General features: G+C 42.4%; 2 long non-coding RNA genes across 2 annotated transcripts in view; one reads left to right on the top strand and one right to left on the bottom strand.

The window, feature by feature from the left end:
* LOC130541216 (uncharacterized) overlaps positions 1-6,162 on the bottom strand; it is a 139,038-nt gene extending 132,876 nt beyond the window's left edge. Inside the window, exon 1 of the long non-coding RNA XR_008955260.2 lies at positions 6,029-6,162. This is a non-coding gene — a long non-coding RNA (uncharacterized LOC130541216). The remainder of the gene's footprint in view (positions 1-6,028) is intronic.
* On the top strand, positions 3,145-21,638 carry LOC130541036 (uncharacterized). The gene is made up of 3 exons (XR_008955077.2): positions 3,145-3,237; positions 19,698-19,841; positions 21,435-21,638. It is a non-coding gene; the product is annotated as an uncharacterized LOC130541036 (long non-coding RNA).
* The last annotated feature ends 1,468 nt before the right edge of the window (positions 21,639-23,106 follow it).

Here is a 23,106-nt window from a genome sequence, read left to right as displayed (position 1 = left end):
TTGGTGAGATCGTTCTCCCAAGCTTGCACAGCAAGAAGGATCAGGATTTGAACTCAGACCCAGCACCCAGATGCTTGACTGATTAAGCCAGAGCAGCCTCAGAGCCCAAGTTCCAGAAAGTGTAGGGGAGAAAACAATAAATTTTCTCTTTCACCTTGATGAGTTTTTTCTGAGCTTCTCTGTAAAAAAGACAAATTAACAAGAGAAAAACAAACAGAATTCTGATAAAATGTGTACCTATGGCAGACAACCCAGAGAAATGAGTAAATCTCTGCAGCAGATCTCAAAGAATTATCCTAGTCCTCACCATTAAGTACTATCCTTCTCTGAAACAAAGAGAGAAGGCTGAGGGGAATGATGCAATTAAGAAATGTTGGCCATGGCTGGGCATGGTGGCTCACACCTGTAATCCTGGCACTTTGAGAGGCTGAGGCAGGCAGATCACAAGGTCAGGAGTTCGAGACCAGTCTGGCCAACATGTTGAAACTCCATCTCTACTAAAAATACAAAAATTAGCCAGGCGTGGTGGTGGTTGCCTGTAATCCCAGCTATTCAGGAGGCTGAGGCAGGAGAATTGCTTGAACCCAGGAGGCAGAGGTTGCAGTGGGCCAAGATCATGCCACTGCATTCTGGCCTGGGTGACACAGTAAGACTCTGTCTCAAAAAAGAAAAAAAGAAAAGAAAAAGAAAAGTTGGCCAGGAAAAGCACCGTTAAAGAAGCATAATATTTGATAACTAGATTTAAGTTGATGCCTTCTCTAGGGAATTAGTTCTTCTTTTCTTTCTGATGCAGAAAGGAGACACCCTTACAATGGAGGTTTTCTTTACAGATGTAAATTTATCTTATGAAATCGTAACTGTTTTCAAAACTAATTTGTTTTCAAAGCTTCTCTGTGTTTGCTATTTCCCAAAATAGCTCAAAATAATCCTTAGGCCAAAAAGGCGTATTTGGGGTAGTATGTCCTGAGCCCCATCATTAGTCATCTTTATTACCCTGGCCAAAGGTCTCCTTGCTCATGACAGTCAAAGACTAAAGGATAGAGGGAACTTTTTAATAATGAGAGTTTGCTGACATGCAAACACGTGTCATCCACTTTCTGATAAAAAAACAGAGAATACATTCCTGTGGCCCAAACCTGACATTTTAAGCCATTTGAGATACCCAATAGTCTAGAAAGAATGCTCCTGAGAGTTAAAATGAAAGAAATGTCTCCAACCAAATTAGAGACTACTAAATGAATCTTATTAAGAAGCCAAGTGGAAACCCCATCTCAGAGAACAAATTAGGACATAGAAATCAAATTGCCATCATTAAACCAAATACAAAATTCTAAGTCCCTCAACCAACGGAATGGACCCCCTTCTCTCAGCCAAGGGCCTTCTAAAACACTAAACCTGAAACACTAGTTCAGGCCATGATGGGAATAGGTGGTCAGGCATGTCACATTACACTTTCCTCCCTGTGGAATTCAGGCACATCTGACCAGCATTTACATTCAAACAGCAACTTTAAGACTGACAAAACAGACTCTTTGTAGCAGTAAGATATCAACATGACAGATGGCAGGCCCTGAAATAAATAGAAGTATTTTATCCCAAAATATATTTCTTTGACATATTTTGAAATGACCCTGCAAAGTTGTTTCTTGTGGGAAAAATCTACATTCTATAGAGAATCCCCTTCCCTTTCCAGGTCTTTTTCCTGATCCAGGAGAGAATTAAGAGTCTGGCACCTTTTTAAGTCTTATAAGAAACATTTACTATTATCTCTGAAGCCTGCTACCTAGAGGTTTCATCTGCATAATAAAAACCTTGGTCTCCTCAACCCCTTATCTTAACTCAGTCACTCCCTTCTATTGATTCCAGGCCTTTTGATAAACTCAACCAATTGCCAATCAGAAAATCTTTGAATCCACCTAAGACCTGGAAGTCCCCCCACACCTTTGATTTGTCCACCTTTCCAGACGCAACCCATGTCATCTTAAAAGTAGTGATCGACATCTAATGTATATTAATTAATAAATTAGATCGACATCTAATGTATTGTGTCTCCCTAAAATGTATAAAACCAAACTGTAGCCTGACTACCTTTGGTACATGTTCTCAAGATCTCTTACGGCTCTTTCATGGGCCATGGAAACTCATATTTGGCTCAGAATAAAACTCTTGAAATATTTTACAGAGTTTGACTCATTTTGTCAATACCATGATTTGAGCAGGCAGCTCAAAGGGCAAATCCAATGAGGAAATAAGGATAAAATAATGTGTTCTGAGCACCTATTCTTTGTCAGGCTCTTTGCCTGTGTTATCTTTTAAAATCTGCACAACACTGAGAAATAGGCAATATTCCTATTGGGGCACAGAAAACAAAACCCCAACAGTTCAGGAACGCAGAGGAAACGTCTTCATATTTTACACAAGTCAAGGAGACATCACAAGCATGACCGCCCTGAAAATGTTTCCCCAGTTTTCTGTTTAGTTCTGTTACTTTCAGGGTAACAATATTATTAATCATCTCTACCACTAATTGAGTGTTAGCCACATGCACCTAGCACTGTGCTAAGCGCTTTATATGTACCATTTCATTGAATGCTTGTAATTACAATGTGAATTATTATTATTATTTATTATTAACCTTATTTTACAATGAGACAACTTATTGTCAGGCCTCTGAGCCCAAGCCAAGCCATCGCATCCCCTGTGACTTGTGCCCAGATGGCCTGAAGTAACTGAATAATCACAAAAGAAGGGAAAGACCCTGCCCGACCTTAACTGATGACATTCCACCATTGTGATTTGTTCCTGCCCCACCTTAACTGAGTGATTAACCCTGTGAATTTCCTTCTCCTGGCTCAGAAGCTCCCCCACTGAGCAGCTTGTGCCCCCACTCCCCCCCCCAGCCCACCAGAGAACAACCCCCTTTGACTGTAATTTTCCATTACCTTCCCAAATCCTATAAAACGGCCCCACCTCTATCTCCCTTCGCTGACTCTCTTTTCGGACTCAGCCCGCCTGCACCCAGGTGAAATAAACAGCCATGTTGCTCACACAAAGCCTGTTTGGTGGTCTCTTCACACAGATGTGCATGAAATTTGGTGCGGTGACTCGGATCGGGGGACCTGCCTTAAGAAATCAATCCCCTGTCCTCCTGCTCTTTGCTCCGTGAGAAAGATCCACCTACGACCTCAGGTCCTCAGACCGACTAGCCCAAGAAACATCTCACCAATTTCAAATCTGGTAAGCGGCCTCTTTTTACTGTGTTCTCCAACCTTCCTCACTATCCCTCAACCTCTTTCTCCTTTCAATCTTGGTGCCACACTTCAATCTCTCCCTTCTGTTAATTTCAATTCCTTTCATTTTCTGGTAGAGACAAAGGAGACACGTTTTATCTGTGGACCCAAAACTCCGGAACCGGTCACGGACTGGGAAGGCAGCCTTCCCTTAGTGTTTAATCATTGCAGGGACGCCTCTCTGATTGTTCACCCACGTTTCAAAGGTGTCAGACCATGCAGGGACGCCTGCCTTGGTCCTTCACCCTTAGCGGCAAGTCCCACTTTTCTGGGGGAAGGGCAAGTACCCCAACCCCTTCTCTCCATGTCTCTACCCCTTCTCTGATTTTCTGGGGCAGGGGCAAGAACCCCTCAACCCCTTCTCCTTCACCCTTAGCAGCAAGTCCCGCTTTTCTGGGGGAGGGGCAAGTACCCGTCAACCCATTCTCCTTCACCCTTAGCGGTAAGTCCCACTTTTCTAAGGGGCAAGAACACCCAATCCCTTCTTCCAACACCCTGACCTCTTATCTCTGTGCCCCAATCCCTTATTTCTGCACCCTGACCTCTTATCTCTGTGCCCCAATCCCTTATTTCCATGCCCCAACCCTTTCTCTGCTTTTCTGGAGAGCAAGAAACCCCTACCCCTTCTCTGTGTCTCTACTCTTTTCTCTGGGCTTGCCTCCTTCACTATGGGCAAGCTTCCACCTTCCATTCCTCCTTCTTCTCCCTTAGCCTGTATTCTTAAGAACTTAAAACCTCTTCAACTCTCACCTGACCTAAAATCTAAGCATCTTATTTTCTTCCACAATGCCACTTGACCCCAGTACAAACTTGACAGTAGTTACAAATAGCCAGAAAATGGCACTTTCAATTTTTCCATCCTACAAGGTCTAAATAATTCTTGTCATAAAATGGGCAAATGGTCTGAGGTGCCTTATGTCCAGGCATTCTTTTACACATCAGTCCCTTCCTAGTCTCTGTGCCCAGTGCAACTCGTCCCAAATCTTCCTTCTTTCCCTCCCGCCTGTCCCCTCAGTACCAACCCCAAGCATCGCTGAGTCTTTCTAATCTTCCTTTTCTACAGACCCATCTGACCTCTCCCCTCCTCGCCAGGCCGAGCTAGGTCCCAATTCTTCCTAAGCCTCCGCTCTTCCACCCTATAATCTTTTTATCACCTCCCCTCCTCACACCTGGTCCGGCTTACAGTTTCATTCAGTGACTACCCCTCCCCCACCTGCCCAGCAATTTACTCTTAAAAAGGTGGCTGGAGCCAAAGGCATAGTCAAGGTGAATGCTCCTTTTTCTTTATCCCAAATCAGAAGCATTTAGGCTCTTTTTCATCAAATATAAAAACCGAGCCCAGTTCATGGCTCATTCGGCAGGAACCCTTAGATGCTTTACAGCCCTAGACCCTAAAAGGTCAAAAGGCCGTCTTATTCTCAGTATACATTTTATTACCCAATCTGCTCCCGACATTAAATAAAACTCCAAAAATTGGAATCTGGCCCTCAAACCCCACAACAGGACTTAATTAACCTCACTTTCAAGGTGTACAATAACAGAAAAAAGTTGCAACTCCTTGCCTCCACTGTGAGACAAACCCCAGCCACATCTCCAGCACACAAGAACTTCCAAACACCTGAACCGCAGTGGCCAGGGGTTCCTCCAAAACCTCCTCCCCCAGGAGTTTGCTACAAGTGCCAGAAATCTGACCACCAGGCCAAGGAATGCCTGGAGCCCAGGATTCTTGCTAAGCCGTGTCCCATCTCTGCGGGACCCCACTGGAAATCGGACTGTTCATCTCACCTGGCAGCCACTCCCAGAGCCCCTGGAACTCTGGCCCAAGGCTCTCTGACTGACTCCTTCTTGGCTTACAGGCTGAAGAATGACACTGCCCGATCGCCTCAGAAACCCCGTAGACCATCACGGATGCCGAGCTTCGGGTAACTCTCACAGTGGAAGGTAAGCCCGTCCCCTTCTTAATCAATACGGAGGCTACCCACTCCACATTACCTTCTTTTCAAGGGCCTGTTTCCCTTGCTTCCATTACTGTTGTGGGTATTGACGGCCAGGCTTCTAAACCTCTTAAAACTCCCCAACTCTGGTGCCAACTTAGACAATACTCTTTTAAGCACTCCTTTTTTAGTTATCCCCCCACCTGCCCAGTTCCCTTATTAGGCTGAGACACTTTAAATTATCTGCTTCCCTGACTATTCCTGGACTACAGCTATATCTCATTGCCGCCCTTCTTCCCAATCCAAAGCCTCCTTTGCGTCCTCCTCTTGTGTCCCCCCACCTTAACCCACAAGTATAAGATACTTCTACTCCCTCCTTGGTGACCGATCATGCACCCCTTACCATCTCATTAAAACCTAATCACCCTTACCCCACTCAACGCCAATATCCCATCCCGCAGCACGCTTTAAAAAGATTAACACCTGTTATCACTCGCCTGCTATAGCATGACCTTTTAAAGCCTATAAACTCTCCTTACAATTCCCCCATTTTACCTGTCCTAAAACCAGATAAACCTTAAAAGTTAGTTCAGGATCTGCACCTTATCAACCAAATTGTTTTGCCTATCCCCCCTGTGGTGCCAAACCCATATACTCTCCTATCCTCAATACCTCCCTCCACTACCCATTATTCTGTTCTGGATCTCAAACATGCTTTCTTTACTATTCCTTTGCACCCTTCATCCCAGCCTCTCTTTGCTTTCACTTAGACTGACCCTGACACCCATTAGGCTCAGCAATTACCTGGGCTGTACTGCCGCAAGGCTTCACAGACAGACCCCATTTCAATCAAGCCCAAATTTCATCCTCATCTGTTACCTATCTCGGCATAATTCTCGTAAAAACACACTTGCTCTCCCTGCTGATCTTGTCCGATTAATCTCCCAAACCTCAATCCCTTACAAAACAACAACTCCTTTCCTTCCTAGGCATGGTTAGTGCGGTCAGAATTCTTACACAAGAGCCAGGACCACACCCTGTAGCTTTCTGTCCAAACAACTTGACCTTACTCTTTTAGCCTAGCCCTCATGTCTGTGTGCAGCAGCTGCCACTGCTTTCATAATTTTAGAGGCCCTCAAAATCACAGACTATGCTCAACTCACTCTCTACAGTTCTCATAACTTCCAAAATCTATTTTCTTCCTCATACCTGACGCATATACTTTCTGCTCCCTGGCTCCTTCAGCTGTACTCACATTTTGTTAAGTCCCACAATTACCATTGTTCCTGGCCCAGACTTCAATCCGGCCTCCCACAGTATTCTAGATACCACACCTGACCCTCATGACTGCATCTCTCTGATCCACCTGATGTTCATCCCATTTCCCCACATTTCCTTCTTCCCTGTTTCTCACCCTGATCACGCTTGATTTATTGATGGCAGTTCCACCAGGCCTAATCACCACACACCAGCAAAGGCAGGCTATGCTATAGTACAAGCCACTAGCCCGCCTCTTAGAACCTTTCATTTCCTTTCCATTGTAGAAATCTATCCTCAAGGAAATAACTTCTCAGTGTTCCATCTGCTATTCTACTACTCCTCAATGATTATTCAGGCCCACTACCTTCTCTACACATCAAGCTCGAGGATTTGCCCCCAGCCAGGACTGGCAAATTAGCTTTACTCAACATGCCCCGAGTCACAAAAACTAAAATACCTCTTATTCTAAGTAGACAGTTTCACTAGTTAGGTAGAGGCCTTTCCTACAGGGTCTGAGAAGGCCACCACAGTCATTTCTTCCCTTCTGTCAGACATAATTCCTCAGTTTAGCCTTCCCACCTCTATACAGTCTGATAACAGACCAGCCTTTATTAGTCAAATCAGCCAAGCATTTTCTCAGGCTCTTAGTATTCAGTGACAGACTAATGGTCTATTAAAAACACACCTCACCAAGCTCAGCCACCAACTTAAAAAGAACTGGACAATACTTTTACCACTTTCCCTTCTCAGAAGTCAGACCTGTCCTCAGAATGCTACAAGGTACAGCCCATTTAAGCTCCTGTATAGACGCTCCTTTTTATTAGGCCCCAGTCTCATTCCAGACACCAGACCAACTTAGACTGTGCCCCCAAATAACTTGTCATCCATACTATCTTCTATCTAGTCATACTCCTATTCACTGTTCTCAACTACTCATACATGCCCTGCTCTTGTTTACACTGCCGGTTTACACTGTTTCTCCAAGCCATCACAGCTGATATCTCCTGGTGCTATCCCCAAACTGCCACTCTTAACTCTTGAAGTAAATAAATAATCTTTGCTGGCAGGACTATGCTGAACCTCCTTAGGCACTCTCTAATTAGATGTCCTAGGTCCTCCCAATTCTTAGTCCTTTTATACCTGTTTTTCTCCTTCTCTTATTCCATTTAGTTTTTCAATTCATACAAAACCGTATCCAGGCCATCACCCATCACTCTATATGACAAATGTTTCTTCTAACAACCCCACAATATCACCCCTTACCACAAGACCTCCCTTCAGCTTAATCTCTCCCACTCTAAGTTCCCACGCCGCCCCAATCCTGCTTGAAGCAGCCCTGAGAAACATCACCCATTCTCTCTCCATACCACCCCCCCAAAATTTTCACCGCCCCAACACTTCAACACTATTTTGTTTTATTTTTCTTATTAATATAAGAAGGCAGGAATGTCAGGCCTCTGAACCCAAGCCAAGCCATCACATCCCCTGTGACTTGCACGTATGCACCCAGATGGCCTGAAGTTACTGAAGAATCACAAAAGAAGTGAAAAGGCCCTGCCCCGCCTTAACTGATGACATTCCACCATTGTGATTTGTTCCTGCCCCACCTTAACTGAGTGATTAACCCTGTGAATTTCCTTCTCCTGGCTCAGAAGCTCCCCCACTGATCAGCTTGTGACCTCCGCCCCTGCCCACCAGAGAACAAACCCCCTTTGACTGTAATTTTCCATTACCTTCCCAAATCCTATAAAACGGCCCCACCCCTATCTCCCTTCGCTGACTCTTTTCGGACTCAGCCCGCCTGCACCCAGGTGAAATAAACAGCCATGTTGCTCACACAAAGCCTGTTTGGTGGTCTCTTCACATGGATGCGCAAGAAACTTATAAAGGAGGAAATTTATAAATAAAAACTTGTAATTTATAAATGAAACTTGTAAATGAGGTCATTTGTAAATGAGAAAAGGCTTATAATGGGAGTATCAGGGCTCTGTGCCTCCATTAAACATCTGACTCTAAAGTAAAATTTATCTTCTTAAGCGAAAAATAAATTAACAACACAAATTAACATGGATGAGGGGGTCAGAAATGTTTATGATCAGGCAAGAAAAGAGCTAAAATGTTCAGGGTGGTATGGAAGAATTAAGTAAATATTTCTGGAAATCCACGTGGGTAGCTGGAAATCACTGATCTAAACCAGGATGGTGAGAGTAAGGTAAGTGATCTCTAGCCCTTGAGGACTAAACTCTGATTTTTTTTTTTTTATCTTGCCCGAATTCCTATCTAAGGGGTCTGGGGAGTCATGCCCTACAAATCATAAATTCTCATTAGATGAGTTTTATTTAACCCCATATATAATGATTTACTTTCCAACCTGACTCTGGCATAACATTAGGAGACAAAGATAAAATCAAAATATTTTACCCCAAAACATGTTTCTTTGCCATATTTTGAAATGGCCCTGCAAAACTTTTCTTTGTAGGGGAAAATTTGCATCTGTAAAGAATCTCTATTGACATAGCTACATCTTTTTCTTCCAGACTCTCCCAATCCTAAAGAGATTAACTAAAATCTGAATAGGAAACATTTGTCACCTATTGTCTCTAAGGACAGCCACTATAACACTTCAAAAAGACTTTGGTCTCCACAGTCTTTATCTTAACCAGAACATTCCCTTTCTATCTATCCCAGGTCTTCAGACAAACTCAATCCTCAACCAGAAAATATTTAAATTCACCTATAGCCTGGAGGCCCCCCACCTTTGAGCTCTTCCACCTCGATGGACCAAACCAATGCATTTCTTAAATGTATTTGATTGATGTCTCATGCCTCTCTAAAATGTATACAAACAAGCTGCGCCCAGACTACCTTGGGCACAGGTTCTCAGGACCTCCTGAGGGCTGTGTCTCAGTCCATGGTCATTCATATTTGGCTCAGAATAAACCTCTTCAAATACTTTACAGAGTTCTACTCTTTTCGTCAACACCCTGTAGATCGTCTCCCACCTAGAGCTGGCCTCTCCAAGTTTTTGTGGAGGGCCAGGAAGCATTGGTTGGAGAGGAGAGGAGAGCAGAGAGGGGGTGGTTTGTGGCCTAGAGCAAAACTGGAGCTCCTATCTTTGAATGCAAAATACAATGTTGGATCTTTTAGTCCATCTGTGAATCTATATTAAGCAATTGGTGAACGTATTTTAATATATTTGTTATTAGAGTAAAGTTTTATACAAGCATATTTCACTGACTTTACATACGAAGTGCTTATATTTTAACATCTCTTGATGATGTCATAATTATAATTGGCAGCATCTTTTCATTTTTACTAGTACCTATTTTCATGCGCATCTGTGTGAAGAGACCACCAAACAGGCTTTGTGTGAGCAACATGGCTGTTTATTTCACCTGGGTACAGGCGGGCTGAGTCTGAAAAGAGAGTCAGCGAAGGGAGATAAGGGTGGGGCCGTTTTATAGGATTTGGGTAGGTAAAGGAAAATTACAGTCAAAGGGGGTTTGTTCTCTGGTGGGCAGGAGTGGGGGTTGCAAGGTGCTCAGTGGGGGTGCTTTTTGAGCCAGGAAAAGGACTTTCACAAGGTAATGTCATCAGTTAGGGCAAGGATGGGCCATTTACACTTCTTTTGTGGTGGAATGTCACCAGTTAAGGTGGGGCAGGGCATATTCACTTCTTTTGTGATTCTTCAGTTACTTCAGGACATCTGGGCGTATAAGTGCAAGTCACAGGGGATGTGATGGCTTGGCTTGGGCTCAGAGGCCTGACATTCCTGCCTTCTTATATTAATAAGAAAAATAAAATAGTGTTGAAGTTTTGGGGCGGCAAAAATTTTTGGGGGGTGGTATGGAGAGAGAATGGGTGATGTTTCTCAGGGCTGCTTCAAGCGGGATTAGGGGCGGTGTGGGAATCTAGAGTGGGAGAGATTAAGCTGAAGGGAGGTCTTGTGGTAAGGGGTGATATTGTGGGGATGTTAGAAGAAACATTTGTCGTATAGAATGATTGGTGATGGCCTGGATACGGTTTTGTATGAATTGAAAAACTAAATGGAATAAGACAAGGAGAAAAACAGGTATAAAAGGTCTAAGAATTGGGGCGACTCAGGATATCTGATTAGAGAGTGCTTAAGGAGATTCGTCATAGTCCTGCCAGCAATGATTATTTATTTACTTCAAGAGTTAAGAGTGGCAGTTTGGGGATAGCACCAGGAGATATCAGCTGTGATGGCTTGGAAAAACAGTGTAAACCGGCAGTGTAAACAAGAGCAGGGCATGTATGAGTAGCTGAGAACGGTGAATAGGAGTATGACTAGACAGAAAATAGTAGGGATGACAAGTTTTTTTTGCGGGGGGGCACAGTCTAAGTTGGTCTGGTGTCTGGAATGAGACTGGGGCCTAATAAATAGGAGCGTCTATACAGGAGCTTAAATGGGCTGTACCCTGTAGCATTCCAAGGACAGGCCAGAATTCTGAGAAGGGGAAGTGGTAAAAGTATTGTCTAGTCCTTTTTAAGTTGGTGGCTGAGCTCGGTGAGGTGTGTTTTTAAAAGACCTTTAGTCCATTCTACTTTTCTTGAAGACAGAGGACCATAAGGGATATAAAGGTTTCACTGAATACTAAGAGCCTGAAAAACTGCTTGGCTGATTTGACTAATAAAGACTCATCTGTTATCAGACTGTATTGAGGTGGGAAGGCTAAACTGAGAAATTATGTCTGACAGAAGGGAAGAAATGACTGTGGTGGCCTTCTCAGACCCTGTAGGAAAGGCCTTTACTTATTCAGTGAAAGTGTCTATTTAGACTAAGAGGTATTTTAGTTTCCTGACTCAGGCATGTTGAGTAAAGCTAATTTGCCAGTCCTGGGTGGGGGCAAATCCTCGAGATTGATGTGTAGTGAAGGGAGGGGGCCTGAATAATCCCTGAGGAGTAGTAGAATAGCAGATGGAACACTGAGAAGTTATTTCCTTGAGGACAGATTTCCATGATGGAAAGGAAATGAGAGGTTCTAAGAGGTGGGCTAGTGGCTTGTACTATAGCATAGCCTGCCTTTGCTGGTGTGTGGCGATTAGGCCTGGTGGAACTGCCAGCAATAAATCAAGCGTGATCAGAGTGAGGAACAAGAAAGAAGGAAATTTGGGGAAATGGGGTGAATGTCAGGTGGATCAGAGAGATACAGTCATGGGGGTCAGGTGTGGTATCAGGAATAATGTGGGAGGCTGGATTGAAGTCCGGGCCAGGAACAATGGTAATTGTGGGAGACTCAACAAAGAGTGAGTATAGCTGAAGGAGCCGGGAAGCAGAAAGTATATGCATCAGGTATGAGGAAGAAAATAGATTTTGGAAGTTATGTGAACTGTAGAGAGTGAGTTGAGCATAGTTTGTGATTTTGAGGGCCTCTAAAAGTATTAAAGCAGTGGCAGCCACTGCACGCAGACATGAGGGCTAGGCTAAAAGAGTAAGGTCAAGTTGTTTGGACAGAAAGGCTACAGGGTGTGGTCCTGGCTCTTGTGTAAGAATTCTGACCGCACTAACTATGCCTAGGAAGGAAAGGAGTTGTTGTTTTGTAAGGATTGAGGTTTGGGAGATTAATCGGACACGATCAGCAGGGAAAGCATGTACGTTTTTATGAGAATTATACCAAAATAGGTAACAGATGAGGATGAAATTTGGGCTTGACTAAAGTAATGGGGTCTGTCTGTGAAGCCTTGCAGCAGTACAGCCTAGGTAATTTGCTGAGCCTAATGGGTCTCAGGGTCAGTCTAAGTGAAAGCAAAGAGAGGCTGGGACAAGGGGTGCAGGGGAATAGTGAAAAAAGCATCTTTAAGATCAAGCACGGAATAGTGAGTTGTGGAGGAAGTTATTGAGGACAAAAGAGTGTACGGGGTTGGGCACCACAGGGGGGATAGGCAAAACAATTTGGTTGATAAGGCGCAGATCCTGAACTAACTTGTAAGCCTTCTCTGGTTTTAGGACAGGTAAAATGGGGGAATCGTAAGGAGAGTTTATAGGCTTTAAAAGGCCATGCTGTAGCAGGCGAGTGATAACAGGTGTTAATCTTTTTAAAGCTTGCTGCGGGATAGGATATTGGCATTGAGTGGGGTAAGGGTGATTAGGTTTTAATGAGATGGTAAGGGGTGCATGATCGGTCACCAAGGAGGGAGTAGAGGTATCTTATACTTGTGGGTTAAGGTGGGGGGATACAAGAGGAGGACGCAAAGGAGGCTTTGGATTGGGAAGAAGGGCGGCAATGAGATATAGCTGTAGTCCAGGAATAGTCAGGGAAGCAGATAATTTAGTTAAAGTGTCTCAGCCTAATAAGAGAACTGGGCAGGTGGGGATAACTAAAAAGGAGTGCTTAAAAGAGTATTGTCAAAGTTAGCACCAGAGTTGGGGAGTTTTAAGAGGTTTAGAAGCCTAGCTGTCAACACCCACAACAGTTATGAAGGCAAAGGAAACAGGCCCTTGAAAAGAAGGTAATGTGGAGTGGGTAGCCTCCATATTGATTAAGAAGGGGACGGGCTTACCTTCCACTGTGAGAGTTACCTGAAGCTCGGCGTCCGTGATGGTCTACGGCGTTTCCGAGGCGATTGGGCAGTGTCAGTCTTCAGCCGCTAAGCCGAGAAGATCTGGGAAGGAGTCAGTCAGAAAGCCTTGGGCCAGAGTTCCAGGGGCTCTGGGAGTGGCTGCCAGGTGAGTTGAACAGTCCGATTTCCAGTGGGGTCCCGCACAGATGGGACGCGGCTTAGGAGGAATCCTGGGCTGCGGGCATTCCTTGGCCCAGTGGCCAGATTTCTGGCACTTGTAGCAAGCTCCTAGGGGAGGAGGTTCTGGAGGAACGCCTGGCTGCTGCGGTTCAGGCGTTTGGAAGTTCTTGTGTGCTGGAGATGTGGCTGGGGTTTGTCTCACAGTGGAGGCAAGGAATTGCAACTTTTTTCTGTTATTGCACACCTTGAAGGTGAGGTTAATTAAGTCCTGTTGTGGGGTTTGAGGGTCAGATTCCAATTTTTGGAGTTTTATTTAATGTCAGGAGCAGATTGGGTAATAAAATGTATATTGAGAATAAGACGGCCTTTTGACCTTTTAGGGTCTAGGGCTGTAAAGCATCTCAGGGTTGCTGCCAAACGAGCCATGAACTGGGCTGGATTTTTATATTTGATGAAAAAGAGCCTAAACGCTTTTGATTTGGGATAAAGAAAAAGGAGCATTAATGTTGACTATGCCTTTGGCTCCAGTCACATTTTTAAGAGTAAATTGCTGGGCAGGTGGGGGAGGGCTATTCACGGAACAAAACTGTAAGCCAGACCAGGTGTGAGGAGGGGAGGTGATAAAAAGATTATAGGGTGGAGGAGCAGAGGCTGAGGAAGAATTGGGACCTAGCTCGGCCTGGTGAGGAGCAGCCTGGGGAGGAAGGGAGAGGTCAGATGGGTCTGTAGAAAAGGAAGATTAGAAAGACTCAGTGACGCTTGGGGTTGGTACTGAGGGGGCAGGCGGGAGGGAAAGAAGGAAGATTTGGGATGAGTTGCACTGGGCACAGAGACTAGGAAGGGACTGATGTTTAAAAGAATGCCTGGACGTCAGGCACCTCAGACCATTTGCCTATTTTACAAGAATTATTTAGATTTTGCAGGATGGAAAAATTCAAAGTGCCATTATCTGGCTATTTGGAACTACTGTCGAGTTTGCATTGGGGTCAAGCGGCATTGCAGAAGAATAAGGCATTTAGGTTTTAGGTCAGGTGTGAGTTGAAGAGGTTTTAAGTTTTTGAGAATACAGGCCAAGGGAGTAGAAGGAGGAATGGAGGGTGGAAGGTTGCCCATAGTGAAGGAAGCAAGCCTAGAGAAAAGAGAGAGTAGAGAAACGGAGGGAAGGGGTTTGGGGGTTCTTACCTTCCAGAAAAATGGGAAAAGGGGTTGGGGTGCAGAGATAAGAGGTCAGGGTGCAGAAATAAGGGATTGGGGTACAAAGATATAAGAGGTTGGGGCGTGGAAATAAGGGATTGGGGTGCAGAGATAGGTTGGGGCACGGGAATAAGGGATTGGGGCACAGAGATAAGAGGTTGGGGCATGGAAATAAAGGATTGGGGGTTCTTGCCCCATAGAAAAGCGGGACTTGCCGCTAAGGGTGAAGGAGAAGGGGTTGAGGGGTACTTGCCCCTCTCCCAGAAAAGCAGAGAAGGGGTAGAGACATGGAGAGAAGGGGCTGGGGTACTTGCCCCTTCCCCAGAAAAGTGGGACTTGCCACTAAGGGTGAAGGACCAAGGCAGGTGTCCCTGCATGCTCTGACACCCTTGAAACGTGGGTGTATAATCAGAGAGGCGTCCCTGCAATGATTAAACACCAAGGGAAGGCTGCCTTCCCAGTCCGTGACCGGTTCCGGAGTTTTGGGTCCACGGATAAAACGTGTCTCCTTTGTCTCTCCCAGAAAATGAAAGGAATTGAAATTAAGAGAAGGGAAAGATTGAAGAGTGGAAAGGATAAAGTGGTTGAGGGACAGTGAGAGAGCTTGGAGAAGAGAGTAAGAAGAGTCTGCTTACCTGATTTAAAATTGGTGAGATGTTCCTTGGGCTAGTCGGTCTGAGGACCTGAGGGTCATAGGTGGATCTTTCTCAAGGAGCAAAGAACAGGAGTACAGGGGATTGATCTCCCAAGGGAGGTCCCCCAATCCAAGTCACGGCACCAAATTTCATGTGCGTCTGTGTGAAGAGACCACCAAATAGGCTTTGTGTGAGCAACATGGCTGTTTATTTCACCTGGGTGCAGGCGGGCTGAGTCCGAAAAGAGAGTCAATGAAGGGAGATAAGGGTGGGGCCATTTTATAGGATTTGGGTAGGTAAAGGAAAATTATAGTCAAAGGGGGTTTGTTCTCTGGCGGGCAGGAGTGGGGGTCGCAAGGAGCTCAGTGGGGGTGCTTTTTGAGCCAGGATGAGCCAGGAAAAGGACTTCAAGGTAATGTCATCAGTTAAGGCAAGGACCGGCCATTTACACTTCTTTTGTGGTGGAATGTCATCAGTTAAGGTGGGGACAGGGCGTATTCACTTCTTTTGTGATTCTTCAGTTACTTCAGACCATCTGGGCGTATAAGTGCAAGTCACAGGGGATGTGATGGCTTGGCTTGGGCTCAGAGGCCTGACACCTATGATGATGATGGCATCTTATTCAATATCTACTATATAATAATTGAAATCTCTAAATGAAAGCCAAGGGTTTGGAAGAATTGATGTCCTTTATTACTAAGGAGTAATAGACATGGAGACATCTGATACATCATGGCGTGTGTGTGTGTGTGTGTGTGTGTGTGTGTGTGTGTGTGTATGGTTGGGAGTGTGGGTGGTTAAGTATATGCACATACGCTTATTGGGTAATGGAAGGGACAGGTCATGGGAAAGGGAGATGCAGAATCCAACTTGGGTAAATTTGTTTTTTTCTAAGGTAGTCCAGCAGATAATTCAGTGAGAACATATTTTGAGTGACACCTACAGTGAGTATTTGCAGTGGGATCAAACAATCAAATAAAGAATTAAATAGCAGCACAGAGTGATTTTTTAAAACATGCCTTTGAAACAGTGAACAACATAGTAAAGCAGAATTAAAGCAAATGAGGCTCATCTAGCTTGCTTTTCTCAACAAAATTGGAGTAATTAAGTACAAAGGTAGTATGATAAGAAATTACATGAAAATAGGCAGGTACAGACCAAAATTGCTTCCCCAGAATTCTTTCTCAGACTCCTACTACCTTGCACTTTTCTGCTCCCCAGCCTCTCTCTCTCCCTAACCTAACTTTTCTGCTAAATATTTTCTGACTTTTGTCTCCCTCCTGTGCCTATACATTTTTGTAGCTTTTCTGAGCTCAGGCTTCAGCTCTTTTTTTCCTTCAGTAGAGACATGGTACCCGGAGACACCATATCCTATGCAGCCCAAAGCTTGGTGTTATCATTGGCCAGCTGTGGGTTCTAGTCAAGTTATTAAGTCTCTCTGAGTGTCACCTGTCCCATCTTTTAAAATGAGTAAAATAATACCTACCTTAAAAGGTTTTAATGAAGTTTAGAGATAGTCCTTCTAAAATTCCTGCCGCCAGGTGGCTGCTTCCTAAAATAGAGCCCTAGGTATCAATAAGCCTTTAATCCCTTCATCTAAAACCCTTTGCTAACCTTAAGTATAATTTTTCCTTCCTTTCACAACACTACAGTATTGTATTTTTACTTTTTTAACTGTGATAAACTACACATAACATAAAATTTACCATCTTAATCTTTTTTTTTTTTTTTTTTTTTTTTTTTGAGACGGAGTCTCACTCTGTCACCAGGCTGGAGTGCAGTGGTGTGATCTCAGCTCACTGCAACCTCTGCCTCCTAGGTTCAAGCGATTCTCCTGCCTCAGTCTCCTGAGTAGCTGGAACTATAGGCACATGCCACCATGCCCAGCTAATTTTTGTATTTTTTAGTAGAGATGGGGTTTCACCATGTTGGCCAGGATGGTCTCGATCTCTTGACCTCGCGATCCTCCTGCCTCGGCCTCCCAAAGTGCTGGGATTACAGGCATGAGTCACCATGCCTGGCCCATCTTAACCATTTTTAAGTGTGCAGTTCAGTAGTGTTAAGTATATTTACATTGGTGAGCAACCAAGCTCCAGAACTTTTTCATGTTGCAAATCTGAAACTCCATACTAAGAAAATAACAATTTCCTATTCTCCCCCACCAACTCCAAGGCTTTGGCAACCACCATTCTACTTTCTGTTTCTATGAATTTGACTACTCTAGGTACCTCATGTAAGCCAATTTACATAACTTTTGTCTTTTTGTAACTGACATATTTCACTAAGCATAATGTCCTTAAGGTTGATTCTTGTTGTAGCATGTGTCAGAATTTCCTTCCTTTTTAAGGCTGAATAATATTCTGTCTGTATGCATAGACCACATTTTGTTTATCCATTCATCTTCATTGGATATTTGGGTTGCTTCCATCTTTTGACTGTTGCGAATAATGCTGTTATGAACACAGGTGTACAAACCTTTTGAGAGCCAGGTGCAGTGGCTCACACCTGCAATCCTAGCAATTTGGGAGGCAGAAGGATTCCTTGAGCACAGGAGTTTGAGACCAGCCTAGGCAACAAAGTGAGACCCTATCTCTACAAATAATAATAATAATAATAATAATAATAATAATAATAATAATAATAAATAGCTTGGCATGTTGGCATATCGCAATTACTAGGAAGGCTGAGGTGGGAGGATAGTTTGACCAGAAGAGGTCACACCACTACACTCCAGCCTGGGTGACACAATGAGACCCTAACTGAAAAAATAAAAATAAAACTAATCTCTTTGAGACCCTACTTTCAATTATTTTGGGTATATACCCAGAAGTGGAATTGCTGAATTATATGGTAATTCAACATTTAATGTTTGGGGGAATGGTCATACTCTTTCCTGTAGAAGCTGTGCCATTTTGCATTTCCACCAATAGTGCGCAAGGGTTCCTATTTTCTACATCCCTGCCGGCACTTGTTTTCTTTTTCTTTCTTTCTTTTTTTTTTTTAATAGTAGCAATCCTAATGAGTATGAAGAAGTCTCACTGTGGTTTTGATCTGCATTTCCCTAATGCTTTGTGATGTTGAGCATCTTTTTATGTGGTTGTTAAACATTACTATATTTTTAAAGTTTTATATTTAGTTTTAACACCATCACTTCAAATAAAAAGTATTTTTGAATGCATTCACTTTAATTCCTCAAATTTCCTCTCCCAAATTACGTATTTTTAGTTCATTTCTTGCTTACTCAGACTAGAAACTTGACCATCATTTTCATCATCTATTATACTGAATGACTCTTCAAGTCCTCACATTTCTGTTTTTGTGATGATTCTTACACACATTTTCCCCCACTTGGGCTGTCACCTACCTCATCCAGAAGCTATTTCCTCACACTTAGACACTGCAATGGCTTCCTATGCACCATGACTTATTTTTCTCTACCAACTCCTATTCATCTTGAACACTGCTGCCAAATTAATCTGTCTTTAATATACCACATTTATTCTGAAATTAGTGTAATGAAGAAATTGTGATAACTATTGCATACTCCAGAGGTTCTTAGATTTGTCTCCCATGGAATGTTTGTCTTCCCCAAAGCAGAAGTATTCTGTTGATAAAATTAAGTAATGGTAGCCTTTTTCTAAATCATAGAAAAATTAAATTCACGGCTAATTTCTTTTCAATTTTAGGCTTTTCTCCTACTTTTATTTATTTAGTCTTCTACACTTGCCATTGTTTGATTGGTGGCAGCTCCTGGCAGATAACATTATAAGAATATATATATATATATATATATATATATATATATATATATATATATATGAAATTAATTGAAAAGCTCGGAAGTCATTAATCATATCTAGTTGGGCAGCTTGGGGTTTTTGCCACTGTCATCATAGCTATTTATTTTGTTAATAAAAATATGTGTATAGTTTCCTACTAGATAAATATATGAATACTATAGTCATATTTTCAGCTGAGAAAATTTTTACACTTCATAAGGAACTAAAAGTATCTACATTAGTAATCCCTAATACTAACATGACTCTCAGGTTCTCTGTAATCTGACAAATTTGAAAACCAGTGATCCAGTAATTGATTCTGGACTCCTCAACTTCTAAAGGCAGTCTCCCTAAAGGGATATCCTAAAGATGTTTATGATTTTCACATTTTGAGAGGGTGAGGAAAGGGGGGAAGCAGGTATTGCCAATGTTGGGAGATGATTTTCCACAGAATTTTCTTATAAGAATCTGCCCTTGGAAAATAAAAGGAAGTCACAGGCATTATGTTCAGGGTTAGATATTGAATATAATTTTACAAACAACGTATGACCAATTAGAGAAGGGTCTGTTATGGCCTGTAAGATCCTAGGAGACATCTGTTTCAATTTGTGTGTATCTCACATAAGATAAAGCAAATGAGACAATGTTATTACCTTCCATCCCCTATCCATCTGCTGATACTAGGGAATGAGCCAACTGATGACCCCACCGTCCTGATGTCATAGCATAGGACAAGGTGGGTCAGTCTTGAGCCAGCTTTGCATGCATGCGTGGAAAAAGGTGACCCCAGTTACTGGCTTGGATGGCTTTACAGTTATATTTTTCTCATACAATAAGCAAAAATTTTACAAATTTTGTTTGAAGACCACAACCAATATTCTTGAACTCTCTCCCTGAATAAAGACCTTTGCAAGAGGGTCCAAGACATTTGCATCATCATTCAGTGAGACCTGTAAACACAGCATCTGCCTTTGACCACATCCATCTGGAAGAACCTGAGAGATAATCCATTTTATGAAATTTTCCCTACCCTGAAATGGGAGAATGGTAGGTAAAGTAGTGGCAATCCCTTCTTCCTTTTCCTTCCGTGTGTGTGTGTGTGTGTGTGTGTGATGTAAAGAATGCACACTTCAGGTAAAATATATGAGCAGCTAGGGAAGATTTGGATTATTCAGCTCATAAAACATTCCACATCATCCTCCAAGGTGTACACTTCCTCCATATCTAAACTTTCACTATCCCCAACATTCACTCCAGCTAAGCCAGTCTCCTCCTTGTCCCTGGAACACATGACAACTCTCTACCACACCACCTCCATGCCTTTGCTCATGCTGTGTCTACACCAGGGATCGTATCCCAGCCCTCCCTCCCCTCTGCCTCCCCAAATCCCATATATCCTTCCGCCAGAAAAACTTCCTTGTATTATTCCAGTCCTCACATATCTATTTCGAAAAAGTCCCTCTGTATTCAGAGCTACTCCTTTATTGTGCCAACACAGCATCATTCCATATTAACTGATTCATTCATTAACCACTATTTAGTGGTTGCCAGCCATTTCCAAATAATTCTGCTAAATTCTCAGTTTTTACTGTGCTCAAGCAGATAAGTAGACAAATAAGTATGACATAGACTAGAAAGTGAACATACATGAAAAAGCTGTGGCCATTCAGAAAAGAAGGGAATGAACTCTAACTGGAAGGATCAGGAAAGACTTTGTGGAGGTGACTTTTGTGGTGGGAATTAAAGGATAGGAATATTTGGAGGTAAAGAGTAGGGAATTCCAAACTCAGGAAACTGTCTGCAGGATGCATCTTGCTGGCAATACTTTGCTACAAAGCTGCCTGAAGAGGTGTCAAGGAAAGCTGCTGGCTGCTAGGTGCTGCTGGCTGCCATTTGCAGTGAAATCTGTATACTAGAAAAGCTACCTGTATTGTAGGAACCAAGTTCTGGAGAAGCTCCTGGGCTGCTAGAACTGGGTGCTGGAGAAACCAGGTATGCTGAAGGAGGTTGATGAAACAAACACACTGGAATCAGAAAGAGAATCCCCTTCCTCCTGCAGTATTCCACCAATACCTTCTACTGACAAAGCTTAACATTATGTCACCTGACTTAGAAGAAATATTTGCAGGGTCCAGCTGCATTATCCACAGAATAGTGAATGAAGGATGGAGTTGGAGCTGAAAGAAAATAAGCTGACAACTGGCACAGTAAAGTATTTGGCTCCACCATCTCTACGTACACCCTTCTATACATATTTACACTTCTGTGCAACAGTGAAACAACTCTATATTTCACCTAAAAAGATACAGCTGTCTTAAAATGTAAAGAAGTCCTCAGCTTTGCTTTACAATGAGGAGATGCACAGTCTCCGTTGTCATTATTTCCATCATTGGCTATATATTAAATATTTCTAAAATCCTGTCACAGTCTCTGTTACCTAAAAATAAATTTGTAAAATTAACTCCTAAGAACTTATATGTAAAATAAAAATAATAAGAAAATGTTAGCTTATATGAGGGGTCTTCAAAAAGTTCACGGAAAATGTGTATTTTATATATATATAAAAATAGATGTGTGGATTTCAAACATTTTCGGCACAAAAGTAAACTCGTGCTAACTTGTTATAACATGCCTGAACAGAATCTAATTTGAAGCACTGAGAAGGATAAGGCATCCATTTGAAAAGGACTCCTATATTGCAACATGAATTCTGCTAAAATTGAAGCAAGAACAAACATCAAATTTATGATGAAGTTTGGGTAGAAGAACGATGAAATTAGTGATGCTTTATAAAAAGTTTATTGGGACAATACCCCAAATGAATCAGCAGTTTAAAAATGGATAACTTATTTTAAGAAGAAACAAGATGATGTTGAAGATGAAGCCTGCAACGGCAGACCATCTACATCAATTTGGAAGGAAAAAAGTAATCTTGTTCATGCCCTAACGGAGGAAGACTGACAATTAACAGCACTGACAATAGCCAACAATGTAGACAGCTGGTTCACCTTACACAATTCTGAGTGAAAAATTAAAATTGAGCAAACTTTCCACTCAATGAGTGCCAAAACTGTTGTACCCAGGTTAGCTGCAAATAACAGCAGAACTTTCAGTTGAAATTTTAAACAAGTGGGATCAAGATCCTGTAGCAGTTCCTTGAAGAATTGTAACAGGAGATGAAACATGACTTTACAATATGATCCCAAAGACATAATCAAAGCATAATCAAAGCAATGACTGCCAAGAGGTGGAAATGGTCAAGTCACAACAAAAGCAGATGAGCAATGAGCAAAGGTCATGGCAAAGTTTTTTGGTGATGTTCAAGGTGTTTTACTTGTTGACTTTCTGGAGGGCCAAAAAACAATAACATCTACTAATTATGAGAGTATTTTGAGAAAGTCCGTCAAAGCTTTAGCAGAAAAACACCCAGGAAAGTTTCACCAGAGAGTCCTTCTTCACCATGACAATGTTCCTACTCATTTTTCTCATCAAACAAGGGCAATTCTGTGAGATTTTCCATGAGAAATCATTAGGCTTCCACCTTATAGTCCTGGTTTGGTTCCTTCTAACTTCTTTTTGTTTCCTAATCTTAAGAAACTTTTTACCTTAAGTTAAACTATATAGCTATTTAAGATTTCCCAATCTTAAAAAAATTTTTCTTCAGTTGATAATATGAAAAAGATTGCACTGACATAGCTAAATTCCCAAGACCCTCAGTTCTTTATGAATGAACCAAATGGCTGGTGTCATTGTTTATAAAAGTGACTTGAACTTAACGGAACTCATATTGAAAAATAAAGTTTATATTTTATATTTTTACTTGTTAATTTTAGTTTTCCACGAATTTGGAAGTCCCTTGTACATACAATAAGATAAATATGCAAAGTGACCACGGTCTTCATTTCTATAATTGGTTAAGATGCGATTCATAATTGACATCTATGGTTAAAATGCTATTCACAATTGATATCTATGATTTTCTTTTTCCATAATCCATTTTATATTTTCACCTTTCTCAGTCAGAACTTCAGCTGTTTGGGGTTCTTTACCTGGTAGAGTGATCCAAACCTTCATTCTTTAAGGGCTCACTTGTTGTTCTGCTTTTTCTGCCTTTTTTTTTTTTTTTTTTTTTTTTTTTTTTTTTGCTATAGCTTTTCATTAACCTTTACTACTGTGCATAATGGTATTAAAAGGTACCCAGGAGAATTCTCCTTGCCTCTGCTGTGAGCAGTGGCCTGTTTCCCTTGGTAAATTGGGACCAGTTCTTTCAGCCAGTAGGATGACCTCTTTTTCTGCCTGTTGGTTCAGTGGC

The sequence above is a fragment of the Pan paniscus genome, chromosome 1 (genome assembly GCF_029289425.2).
Source record: "Pan paniscus chromosome 1, NHGRI_mPanPan1-v2.0_pri, whole genome shotgun sequence".
Classification (NCBI taxonomy): domain Eukaryota; kingdom Metazoa; phylum Chordata; class Mammalia; order Primates; family Hominidae; genus Pan; species Pan paniscus.
This window is presented reverse-complemented; position numbering and strand designations above follow the sequence as displayed.